The following is a 10,844-nucleotide window of genomic DNA, read 5'->3' as shown; positions in this document are numbered from 1 at the left end:
ATTTTGTTAGCAGCTTATTGGATAGCCAGAGAATTAGTTGGAAAAAATGAAACATTGAAAACTCCCAAAGGATGGAAAGAAGCACTTCCCTGACAACTCTAAAATGAGAGAAAAATATAATGACGTTTTCATTTAGCATAAAGATTTAGTAAAATACCCACATTTTCTTTGAAGTTGCAAAGACTTGAACTTGGACACATTTTGGGTTTGTTTCCAAGTGTAATGCTTACTTATGGTAAGTGATAATGTTTTTAGTAGACTCGGCCATCTACACTCTTAGATAAATAACTGGAGGTATTCCAGCCTGTACAAGGGTTATAGTCTCTATATCATACACTGTCACAAGAAGGAGGGCAGGAAGTATGAGCAGGGAATTTCACAGTTTTAGTCCAAAGTAATGTGTTTAAACCCAAAATGATGAGTAATTATTACATAATTTAAAAGTGGGCTGTCCAAGGAGAAAGAGCCCTGGATGCCAGGAAGAGTTAAGCTTCGTAGGGGGAAGTGGGAAGGCTGGTATAGCTACACAGCACAGTGCTGATGGTGTAGGGGAAGAACATCCTTAGATGTCTGCTCAATTTGTCAGGAATTTCTCCTCTGAACTATTACCTCCAGTTTTCTCCAGAACACCCTCAGTCCTTTTATCTGTGAGCTATCTTGAAGTTTACTGTCTGCCTATCGCCTTGGCTGAACCACACTAATAGTCAGCTAATTACATGTGAACGCTCTAATTTGCTTTATGTCTTTCTCAAAAACCCGTGCGTGTGCAGGCATGCACGTGAGTAAACTTTTGCTCATGCTATAAAATTGCAGCGCTGTGTAGAATTAGTGTGCCAGCCGAAGCATGATAAAATTTGTTGCATGTTTGCTACCCCCTCCATCGCTTTCGCCCAAGCAGGCTACCACCAATGCTTGTCATTCCTGATTTGCAACATCACCTGTTGCTCCAACACCAGGCTTCTCTAGACCAGAAACTGGAGCAAAGAAGAGAAATACGTGTTTGTCATTGAACTGAACTGAGAAGAAGGAAGAGGAGAATGATAAGATCATAGCCTGCAGCACTTTGTTTATGAGAACATCCTTCCAGTGATATATGTCTGCACCAGGTGAAAGTATTGTGTCACCCCTAACATATTTTAAATGCCAGGGCTGTCATGCAAGAAGACAATGATGAACAAGTTTAAACAGAATATGGTATTGTAGCCATGTACAGAGTGTTACCCTTTAAAGGTTTTCACTGGTAGTGCTTCTTAGCAAAATGTTTCCAAACTCTGTTATATTCCCCTACAGAACCTCTCTCACAAAGAATTTAAACTGAATGAAAATATTTCTATTGCAGATAAACTGATGGGGTTATACATAAACCAGTGCGTTTTCTCACGCGTTTTTTTTTTCAGGCCATTTCACAATGTCCTTCCTGCCATACTGTCTGAGCTTCTCATGACTCCTTAGGAACCCTGCTTCACTTAGCAAATAGGCAAATAAAGGTATGTCTACACTGCACGCTGAAGAGCGGGGATTGGCCCCGGTCACTGCATGTCAGGGGTTTACTCGGACTAGCTCTAGCATGTTCCTGCAGACAGGATTCCCGTTAGCTGCTGGAGCTCCCAGACCACATCATCTGGTTTGATTTCACACAAAAGAATTCAGTTTGTGTGCCCCAAGACTGCCTCGCGTTGTGGGGCAGGGTAAGCAGGGTCATTTGGAGGATTCACTTCAAAAGCACACTCCTGGGCCAAAGTGAAATGCTAAAGTAGAAGCAGCTTTTGTCACAAAGCAGGTATGCCCAGAGCTATCATCATATGGCAGTTTTCCTCCCAGATATTTATCTTGAGCTCAACTGCACGAACACCATCACAGTGTTATAATGTGATTGCACAACATGACTCATTTGCTCGGACTGACAGCTCAGATTGAGCCTTGGGAAGCCAACATCCAACACATGATATTGAATATGGGCATGACCATATCCACCTTGGATTCAGGTGAAAGAGCTTTAGCCATGTATGTCACATGGGAATGAAGGCAACTGTGACACCACAGAGTTTTACATCTTTGAGGCAAGCTAAGGTCAGAGCCACTCCATGAACCATCCAGGACAGAATTAATAACACTTTACAAGAGAGAGAAAAGGGAGCTTCTGATTGCCTGAAAAAAATGTTCAAGAAGCTAGGATTTCTTAAGCACTTACTGAGGTCCTGTGTGAGCTTATGTAACATGTTCAGCATCTTCCCATCAGTTTTCCTTTCTATAAAATGGAAATACCTTATTTTTCTCACAAGGTTATTAGGAGGACTTTCCAATTAAGGTTCTTTATAAATGAAAGTGTCTTGCAAACAGTATTTAATCACCTGACTAAAACTGGTCTCCAACTTATTTAGGCAGAACATTAGGTTTTACATGGACTAGTCATGGTGCCCAGTTTAATGTAAGGCTGCAGGATCATACACTGCATCTTTAAGACATAGTTTACTTCTGAATCAGTAAATGTACCAGACAAAGCAGCCATTATTTATGCATTCCTGCATACATGGCAAGGTGAAAATAATAGAATAAACATCATATACTTCATTATGATATCGGTTTACACTTCCAGGGTACACAAAAAGAGGCCATTTCATCAAGCTAATTGCCTGAAAGTAAAAGAGAGAGAACTTTAGCTATTAGTCTATTATGGGGCTTTTTTCTTAATCACAAATAGGGGCCGTGTGTCCCCAGGGGGATGTGTATTCTAATTTACAATTGAACTACAGATCAGAGCAATCAATCTTGTGCAGCACTTTTACAGTGTAATTGCTGCAACATAACAAATAAAAAAAAAAAAAAAGCAGCCTAAGTCGAGTTTCAGCTTGAGGTGGAGATATTTACCAGGCATTGGTTCAGGGTGGGAGGGAGGCAGAGAGAGAAGAGAGGCGCCAAAGCTATGAATATGCAATGAGGGCTCATTAGTGCCCCAGTGTTGCCATGACGAATGGCATTATCCCCAGACTGGTGCAGCCTAAACATGAATTTTATAACGACCCATTTATCATGACTTGTCATGGGTTTCTTTACTGTACTTTCTACTGACTCTCACACCTTCCACCATTATCACCTCAGAATTCCTTCCTTTTTTTATTTTATCTTATTCTAACTTAGTTTTTGGTAATGACTGTCAACTATTAAGGAGAAGAGGACCGCAAATAACAATACGCTGGTGTTCAAGAGTTTAGAGCTTCCTAAGCTGAAGATCCACTGCCAAATGTGTAGGTGGTCTTCAGTCCATTTACTAGTGGATAAGCGTCCTCATTGTCACAAATATCTGCAATCTTGTCAGTTGACTCAGCAGAAAGGTCTCGGATTGACTGAGCATCGAGACAACTATCTTTCCGTTCTGGCAGATGTGATGGATGAATCTGTTTTGTTGACCTAGGCCTGTCTAAAAGTGCTCTTCCTCAGCCCACTCCAGCTATATGCACAGTATAAAAATCCACCCCTCATCTTTATGTTGATAAAGGTTCTAAACTGGATAAATAGACAAAAACTACTTTCTCCCCAGCTTCAGTTAAAGTAAAAAAAAATGTACTAGATGTAAAACCTAAGTGATAGGAAAAGCATTTACCTTGCAGGAGCAAGAGATATTAGTCAGCTCTAAAGGAAAACAAAATTACTGTGAAGTAATTAGTGTCTGGCTTTAGCTCATTTTTGGTCACTGCACGTTGTCTCCGTTTTACTGCTGTCCCTTTGGCCTACCCGATTCCACATTTAATATACCACTGCTTATAAAGAAATCCCTGTGGCTCAGAAGGCTGAATTGCCACTGCTGGGCTAGGGCCTGCTCTCTAGTATATAGAGGCTTTCATTTCCCAAGTTATGAATCTGACATCTCATGGCCAAATCCATGCCAGTTTATTTCTGAGAAGCCTGTCCTCATTATTTACCCCAAATAGTTTCACTGTCAGTATGCTTTTTTTCCACTATGAAGTGGCTGGAGTATCTGAAAGTATCAAGCCTCTCTTTGTTGGATTTTACACTTTTGCTATTACAAGAATTTGTCTTTAGGGATAGAAAAAATCAAGCAACTTATTTCCAGCTATTACTTGGATAGGACTTCATGTTCTTAAACAAGTTGTGAGCTCCCATGATCTCTGAAAACAACTCTCCCGAGGTCTTACATCAGGATAGTCCTACAGTTCTTTCATTACTCTACTGGATGTTTGAAAATATTAAAAGGCATCTAACATCCCAGTCCAGCAATTTATAGACTCAGAGTCTGGTGCTGTAGCCCTCAAAGCCTCTATTTCTTCCACAAAATCCGCACTTTGCTGTTATTGTCGCCAAGACAGGCACGTGTTTCACTAGAGGAGTAGTTTGTCAAAGCAACAGTCCATTATCCAAAGATTCATCACAGGTTCCCACTTCAGTACACGATGGAAGAGAGTCTGGATGTCAGAATGTGAGGAGAAAGGAAAGCTTCCTCTCAAAAAGGTGCATTGGGTAAATGGCACACCTTGATTAAGCTGGGTATAGCTGATTAGGCCAGTGCATGCTGATGTGTTCTTGCCATCTTTTTTTCTCTTTTCCGAAGTCATATGTGTTCCTTTGAAATATATATTTGTATTTATATATATATTTGTAGTTTTTTAAAGCCCCAGACAGTGCCTTGCGCAAGTCTGAACTTTGATGGAGAACCCCAGCTCCCAGTGCAATACAAATGATGATCTGTTAATTATCAAGAGACAAAAAGAGGAAAAGAAATCTCTCTTAAAGAAGCAAACCAGAAACGACTTCTAATATCACAGAAAACGTCCACTGCCTTTGCAAGTACTCAGGACACAGCAAATATTATCATTATGCCTAAGAATAAATGTTTGCCCTGTGACCCAGGTGATCTGGATCATCTACTGAGCGGAGAGAATGGGGGCTTGTCAGAAACAATATGGCATAATTAAATTGTTCTTTTTTAACTTCTATTATGAGTTCTAAAACTTACTATAGTCAATCTATAAGGTCAGATTGCTCGATTGCTGAGCCATTATCTGCAGTTTATGTGATGGAATAAGCAGATTCCTGTTTGAGTTGGTTTTAGTAATTCACAGGTCCCATTCAGGTAGTTTATTCTGTTATTTTATACCAATACTTGCAGATCCCTCAGGGAAAGAGGCTCATCTTCTACTCACCTCGTCAAAAAGATAGACATTGAAGCAAAGATTATTAAAGGCCAGCCAATGCAGATGGCATCTAGCTCTATGTCACTTTAACGTCCAGTACCACTACAATCACGTCAGAGATTTCTACGTTGAGATCAACTACCATATGGAGAGCAGCTGCCTAAGACAGAAAAGCATTCACTATTCCTCAGTCAATACACAAATGGCAATCATTAAAATAAAATAATTGCCATCCTTAAAATATTAAGTCCTTGGTTCTAAACCAACAGGCCTCTAATAATAGGAAACACCCAAATTTCAGGAGGAAAAAGATGACTTTCATTGTCACATACATCCAGCTTCCAAGGGAAATACTGGCTGTGAGATTTTTTTTAAGAGAAATTAAGAAATATAGGCAAGAGTTTAAAATGGAAGAAAAGCCTATGAAGTGGGACTAATTGTTTATCCTGAATTCAGGGGAAGTTTAGTGTCTGACTGCTGTAGGATCAGAAGCAGGCTGTGGGCGAACGCACATGAAAATTCTGCTTCAGATGTATATTTTAATGCAATCAAATCCTGACCATACAGTAAAAAACTTCAAAGTTATATCAGTAGTTTGCTACATTTACAGATAGAATTCACAAACTTAAGATGCAAAACCCCTCCACAACTGGAAAAAAACTGCAGGTGTGATTACTATATAATGCTGTTCAATTGACACATTTACGAGAAAATGACAAAAAAGGAGATACTATTTCCTGTATAAAACAACACACTTCTAAAGACATGAAAAAATGCTAACTCTGAACATAAAAGTCATTCTAAGCGAATATTTAAGTATTTGAACACCTAGGTAGTGCCAGGAAGATATCCTTTGGTGCTTGTAAGGACTATCGGTTGTATTATATTCATAAAACTGACCAGTCTTTTTTTGCTATTTCTTTTTTTGTGGAGAAATTCAACCCTCCTTCCTCAGTTGTGTTTCAAATACAGCCTAATATTTTTTTCTCCCTTCAAAACTTAGCTTTAGTCATCCTAACGAACTAACAATCTTTTCCTCTGGATAGACTTCAGCTTTGTCTTTAAGCTTCCTCCACCTTTCTCTATGCAGAGCCAATGGTTTGCTGCTCCCCACTTTTAAACAAACAAACAAAATGTCTTTCTTTCCCCTCCTCCCCACTTTCTTTAATGACATCTTCAGTCATTAATGAGTTAATAAAACTCTCAAAGTCATCTGGGAATAGATAAGGGGAAAGAAAGAAGAGTATTGTACACATAATGACAGGCTCCCTGCTGGCCCTAAGATGTCATGGGTCAGCCATGTCAAGAATGTGTGTGCCCAATCATCTGCTGATTTTTATCAGCAAGGCCTCAAGCAGAATCTGACACGGCCAGTTTGGGAGTTACAATGAATAAACAATGACTTCTTGGATTGTTGGCGGCTGTATGATAGAGTGAGAGGGTTTATATATACTAAAACATGATGACATTAGCAATCAATATACCAATTACTGGACAAGTTATTGGACGAAGAATGCACATGTCTTGAGCTTTGTGCGCTTTGAACATACTACCAGCAATGGAGACCACAGAAATGTTACTTAACCCTTTGCGAGCTAGATATGCTAATACCTGATGATGCCTTCAAGTTTCTGAGAGCTTTCAGTAAAAGAAAACCTAGCTTAATTTAACATATTAAGCCTTTCAAATAGAAGACATAAGCCTGACAAATTTCTTTTTCATTAGGACTTGAGGAAGAAAGGAATAGATTTTTCCAAGTGAGCAGCTGGGTGTTGGAACAACCGATTCTAACAAATTTAAATGGCTCTCCATAAAATTACAGAAGAAATCAATTTATTTTCACCCAAACACCTCTAGCATACTACACAAACTTCATCACAGAGAAGTCAGAATATACCTTTTATAGGATGGTTAGGCAAATATCTCGGTAGCTCTTGCCTGCCTGTTCTGCAGTAGAGAAAGGAAGATAAAACTCTAACATACTTTTCTTATTCCTGTGCTACTAGAAATGTATTTCTGCATCTGATCAGTGATCATCCTCTTACTTCCTTTAGTCGGCTCAAAATATTCAGGGTTTATGAGTTTGTCTTCTGTTATTCTGGAAGTGATTGTGAAGATTCAATGCCAATGTTATAATTGAACCCAGAATAAAATACGCCTAAGTCACCTAATTCAAAGTACAAATACAGAAGACAACTAAGGTGGAGATCAACATGGCAGGCAGACCTGCTGTATCTGTGGGCATAGCAGAAGCATTGTCTAGATTGAAGCTAAATGGTGTCAACTCTTCATTGTCCATTAAGATGGACAAGTCCATGATCTAGTAGAAAGCTCATGGGTTTTGTCCTGAAATGCATCATTAAAATGATGTGGGAAAGACAGATTTTATTATAGTTCTCCATCCTTTTCTGTGTAGCCTATGAATGACAACTTTTACTGCGGTCTGGGAAGCAGCGATGCCACGAAACCTTTGACTTTTGCTCAGGTGGGAGCAAATAAGGCAGGGCATAAATATAAAATTTAACTTTGCCTGCTGGGGCATCAGCTAATGCAGTAGAAATTGTGCAAAAGTAGGAAGGTAGAAGAGTTCAGACATCAGATTGGCACTGCGTATCAAGGACTGAATAAAACCTTAAGATACAACTCTTACAGATCACTTTTGTGATGTAAGGGCTGAAGTGTTACTCTAAACTACAATCAAATCTGGTCCTGCTTCTCAGAGTACTAAGCACTTCTTGGAGTTGTATTGGACAGTAATGGCAGAGAGACCAGTCTCAGACAAAGGGGAAAAATAAATGAGACTGCATCTGGTTTTAACTGCAATGGTTATGAAATGTTCAGCTGGATCCTTTTGAATGGCTCTTCCCATTGAGTAAGTTCTTGAAAAGTTTGGAAGTGAATTTGACCAGCACATCTGATATGAAGACAAAAATGCTTTTAAATGTAAAAGTTTCATAAAATAGCACCATTACCATACATTACAGTGAATACAGTTAAAAAAACAACTCAATAATCCCTCCTCTGTAATTTACAATTAACTTTTTGCCTCAAGGTAACAGCTACATTCACAAAAATAATGGTAATAGATTGACCTTGTTATGAATGGATAACAAGCTGGAAACAATATAGTTTGTCACAGAGCATTAACTGTTACTGTTGAAATAGTAAATAATGTGTATAGAACTTACAATGTAAATGGCTCCCCTTAAAAATATTAATTATGTTGATTAAACACTTGATGCATAATGGATTATTCTGAAACCTATTTAAGTCCACGTCAGACTGAGTACACCGTTTTCTAAGATCTCATTCCCAGACTACTGGAAAATCTATGGCCGTGCTCTGACTGCTCAGGTGGGCAAAAGGCTTACAATGGAATATCACCTTAAGATATACGGCTGCTTCTTCTGTTTGGATTGCTTGCATGCTTTTTCACTGAGTACAGCATCAGAAGATGAGATTGTCTAGAGACACCGGGCTCCTCTGAGATGCTTTTAGGCTGCTTTGGAAACTAATGAAAAGCAGCTCTCATCCAAAAGCACTGGCCACTCACTGGAGGATCTCTATGGGATACAGAGCACTCTGCTGGCTTTTATGCCACTTTGTAATCACTGCTAATGGGACGGAGGAATATAGATAAGTTCTTACACCTGGTTGGTTTCTCACACAGAAATGATATATCTCATCACACCCAAGCCAGTGAAAGCTATGATGGCTGATGCTACTCAACTGATCTACTCTTTGTATGTTCTTTGGAGCCAGGGCTGTGCTCATCTGGGAGGAGGAGATTGTATCACATGGCTTTAGAGAGTGATCCAAACTGGTATATAACACGTGGCATACAAGAGATTAGACTTTTGTCCCAGTGTCTGGGGGCCACTAATTCATGAACAAGAGACTAAACCATATTTTTGTGCTTCCCAAGCACAATAAGTGCTCCTCAGCTGTAGCTCAAGACTGGACTTAAGAGCACAATACTTCACTGTTCTGGCCAATTACCATGTATAGACTGTTGCATTATAAAGGAGGGATTCCCGCTAGATTATCCACATAGAGAAAGTGATATTAAAATGACAAGCCACCAAGAGGTCAAGTAACCAGTTGCCAGAAGTTAGAATAACTAGACTGTGGAGCAGCAATATCTGAGGAGCTGGCATGTGTCCCAGGACTGGTTGTCACACAAATGAAAGAGAAGACAGCTGGAATCTTTTTGGATTGACTGTTATTTTCTCTGAACATAGTGTAAATCTATCACTTTGGTTTTTCAACCAAATGCCTGAAGTGGGAGTTGAGAAACTGATTCAGTAAAATATAAGGTCTCTTGAAGCTCACACATAGAAAAATAAGGTGTAATCTACTTTTTTTAGCTTTATCCTTTGGGATCAAGGACTGTTCAGACAGTGTGAGCATAAAGATTCTGATTATAGTTAGGGGTCTTCAGTGCTTCTGTAATGCAAGAAAATACATTCTCTGCCAAAAGGTGTGTTCTCCCATCTGGGCAGAAACAAAATCACTGCACATGTATAGCTGAGCAGGCACCTCTTCCCCCACGATGGGGTCAAAATCCCAGCACGAGGCTGGGTAAGCAGCACTCAGATTTCCCTCCGCCCAATGCTTTTCTCCAGGCAGCTCTTGTTTCACCTTCAGTTAAAGTTTAGCTGTCTGCTATACATTCGGTACCATCTCTTTAAAGATGTACATCTGAATGGGCAAGAAAGTTAGGGATTAGCAATGGGCAGAGGTCAAGTCCGTCAAGACTTTAAGCATGTCGTTGGTTGTAAAAAAGATTACATTACGGCAGCTCTTTGCCAGATCAGTACTTCGATGCCAAATGTTAATCCTTGCTGGGGACAAGATGGCTTGTAAATGTTATAGGAGAACATAGCTTTTCCTGTAGAAAACAGGCATTTATGGTTAAAACACAGGGATTATTTTCTCATGCTTACGTTTGCATTTCATGCCGATTCACTCCTGCTTGCTATGAGCTTCACTTCACTACTTACATTTAATCACTTAAGGTCTTTATTTGTATAGCTAAGGACAGCATGGTTGAGTTCTTAAAGCACTGGGGAGCAGAAGAAGCAGAGCTCAGCCTCAAACTTTGCCAGAGAACTTGCTCTCTGGACAAAGCCTGTTTGCTTGCTGAACCTTAGTTTTCCCATCTGTAAAATGGAGCTGCATATAAAAAGGATCCCGTAAAATTTTATTTATGACTGTCAGAAGAGAAGTGTTTATCGGATTTATAAAGCAATCTACCTATTTTAGTGTGGCTAACGATATATCTGTGACTTTATAAGTAATATCCTTTCCTACAATTAGATAGCTTTGGGTGAGCTCAAGTTTCCAGGTCAGTTGTTTATATCAAGACAGCCAAGGCAAGAGCCAACACAAGATTTTAAAATAACAGAAGACTCAGTTCCCAAAGTTTATTCTGCTGTGGACCAAAAGCATAGCTGGATGTAACCAGCAGCTGTTATTAAATGTGTGCAGAACACTGCATGTGACTAAGCATAGTCAGGAAATTAATATTGTACCAGTAGATCTCCAACAGCTGACTGTGCTCTTACTGCTATACCCCGGTGCTCAAACTGTAGGAAGTCTTTCGGCTGTCCCATGTGAAAGGGAAGCAAGCAGATCTGAGCACAAACTGTGCTCACACCTGCTTTTGGCATCTTGAGATCCTCAGTGTCTCTG

At 39.7% G+C, this 10,844-nt stretch overlaps 1 long non-coding RNA gene across 1 annotated transcript in view; it reads left to right on the top strand.

Moving 5' to 3' along the window:
• Window positions 1-383: 383 nt before the first annotated feature.
• Window positions 384-10,844, top strand: part of LOC141965529 (uncharacterized) — a 28,039-nt gene continuing 17,578 nt past the window's right edge. The window contains exons 1-2 of the long non-coding RNA XR_012634474.1: window positions 384-1,106; window positions 1,398-1,487. This is a non-coding gene — a long non-coding RNA (uncharacterized LOC141965529). The remainder of the gene's footprint in view (window positions 1,107-1,397; window positions 1,488-10,844) is intronic.

This window comes from Athene noctua, chromosome 13 (genome assembly GCF_965140245.1).
Source record: "Athene noctua chromosome 13, bAthNoc1.hap1.1, whole genome shotgun sequence".
NCBI lineage: Eukaryota > Metazoa > Chordata > Aves > Strigiformes > Strigidae > Athene > Athene noctua.
Note: the sequence above shows the minus strand (reverse complement) of the source record. Positions and strands in the feature narration are given on the sequence as shown.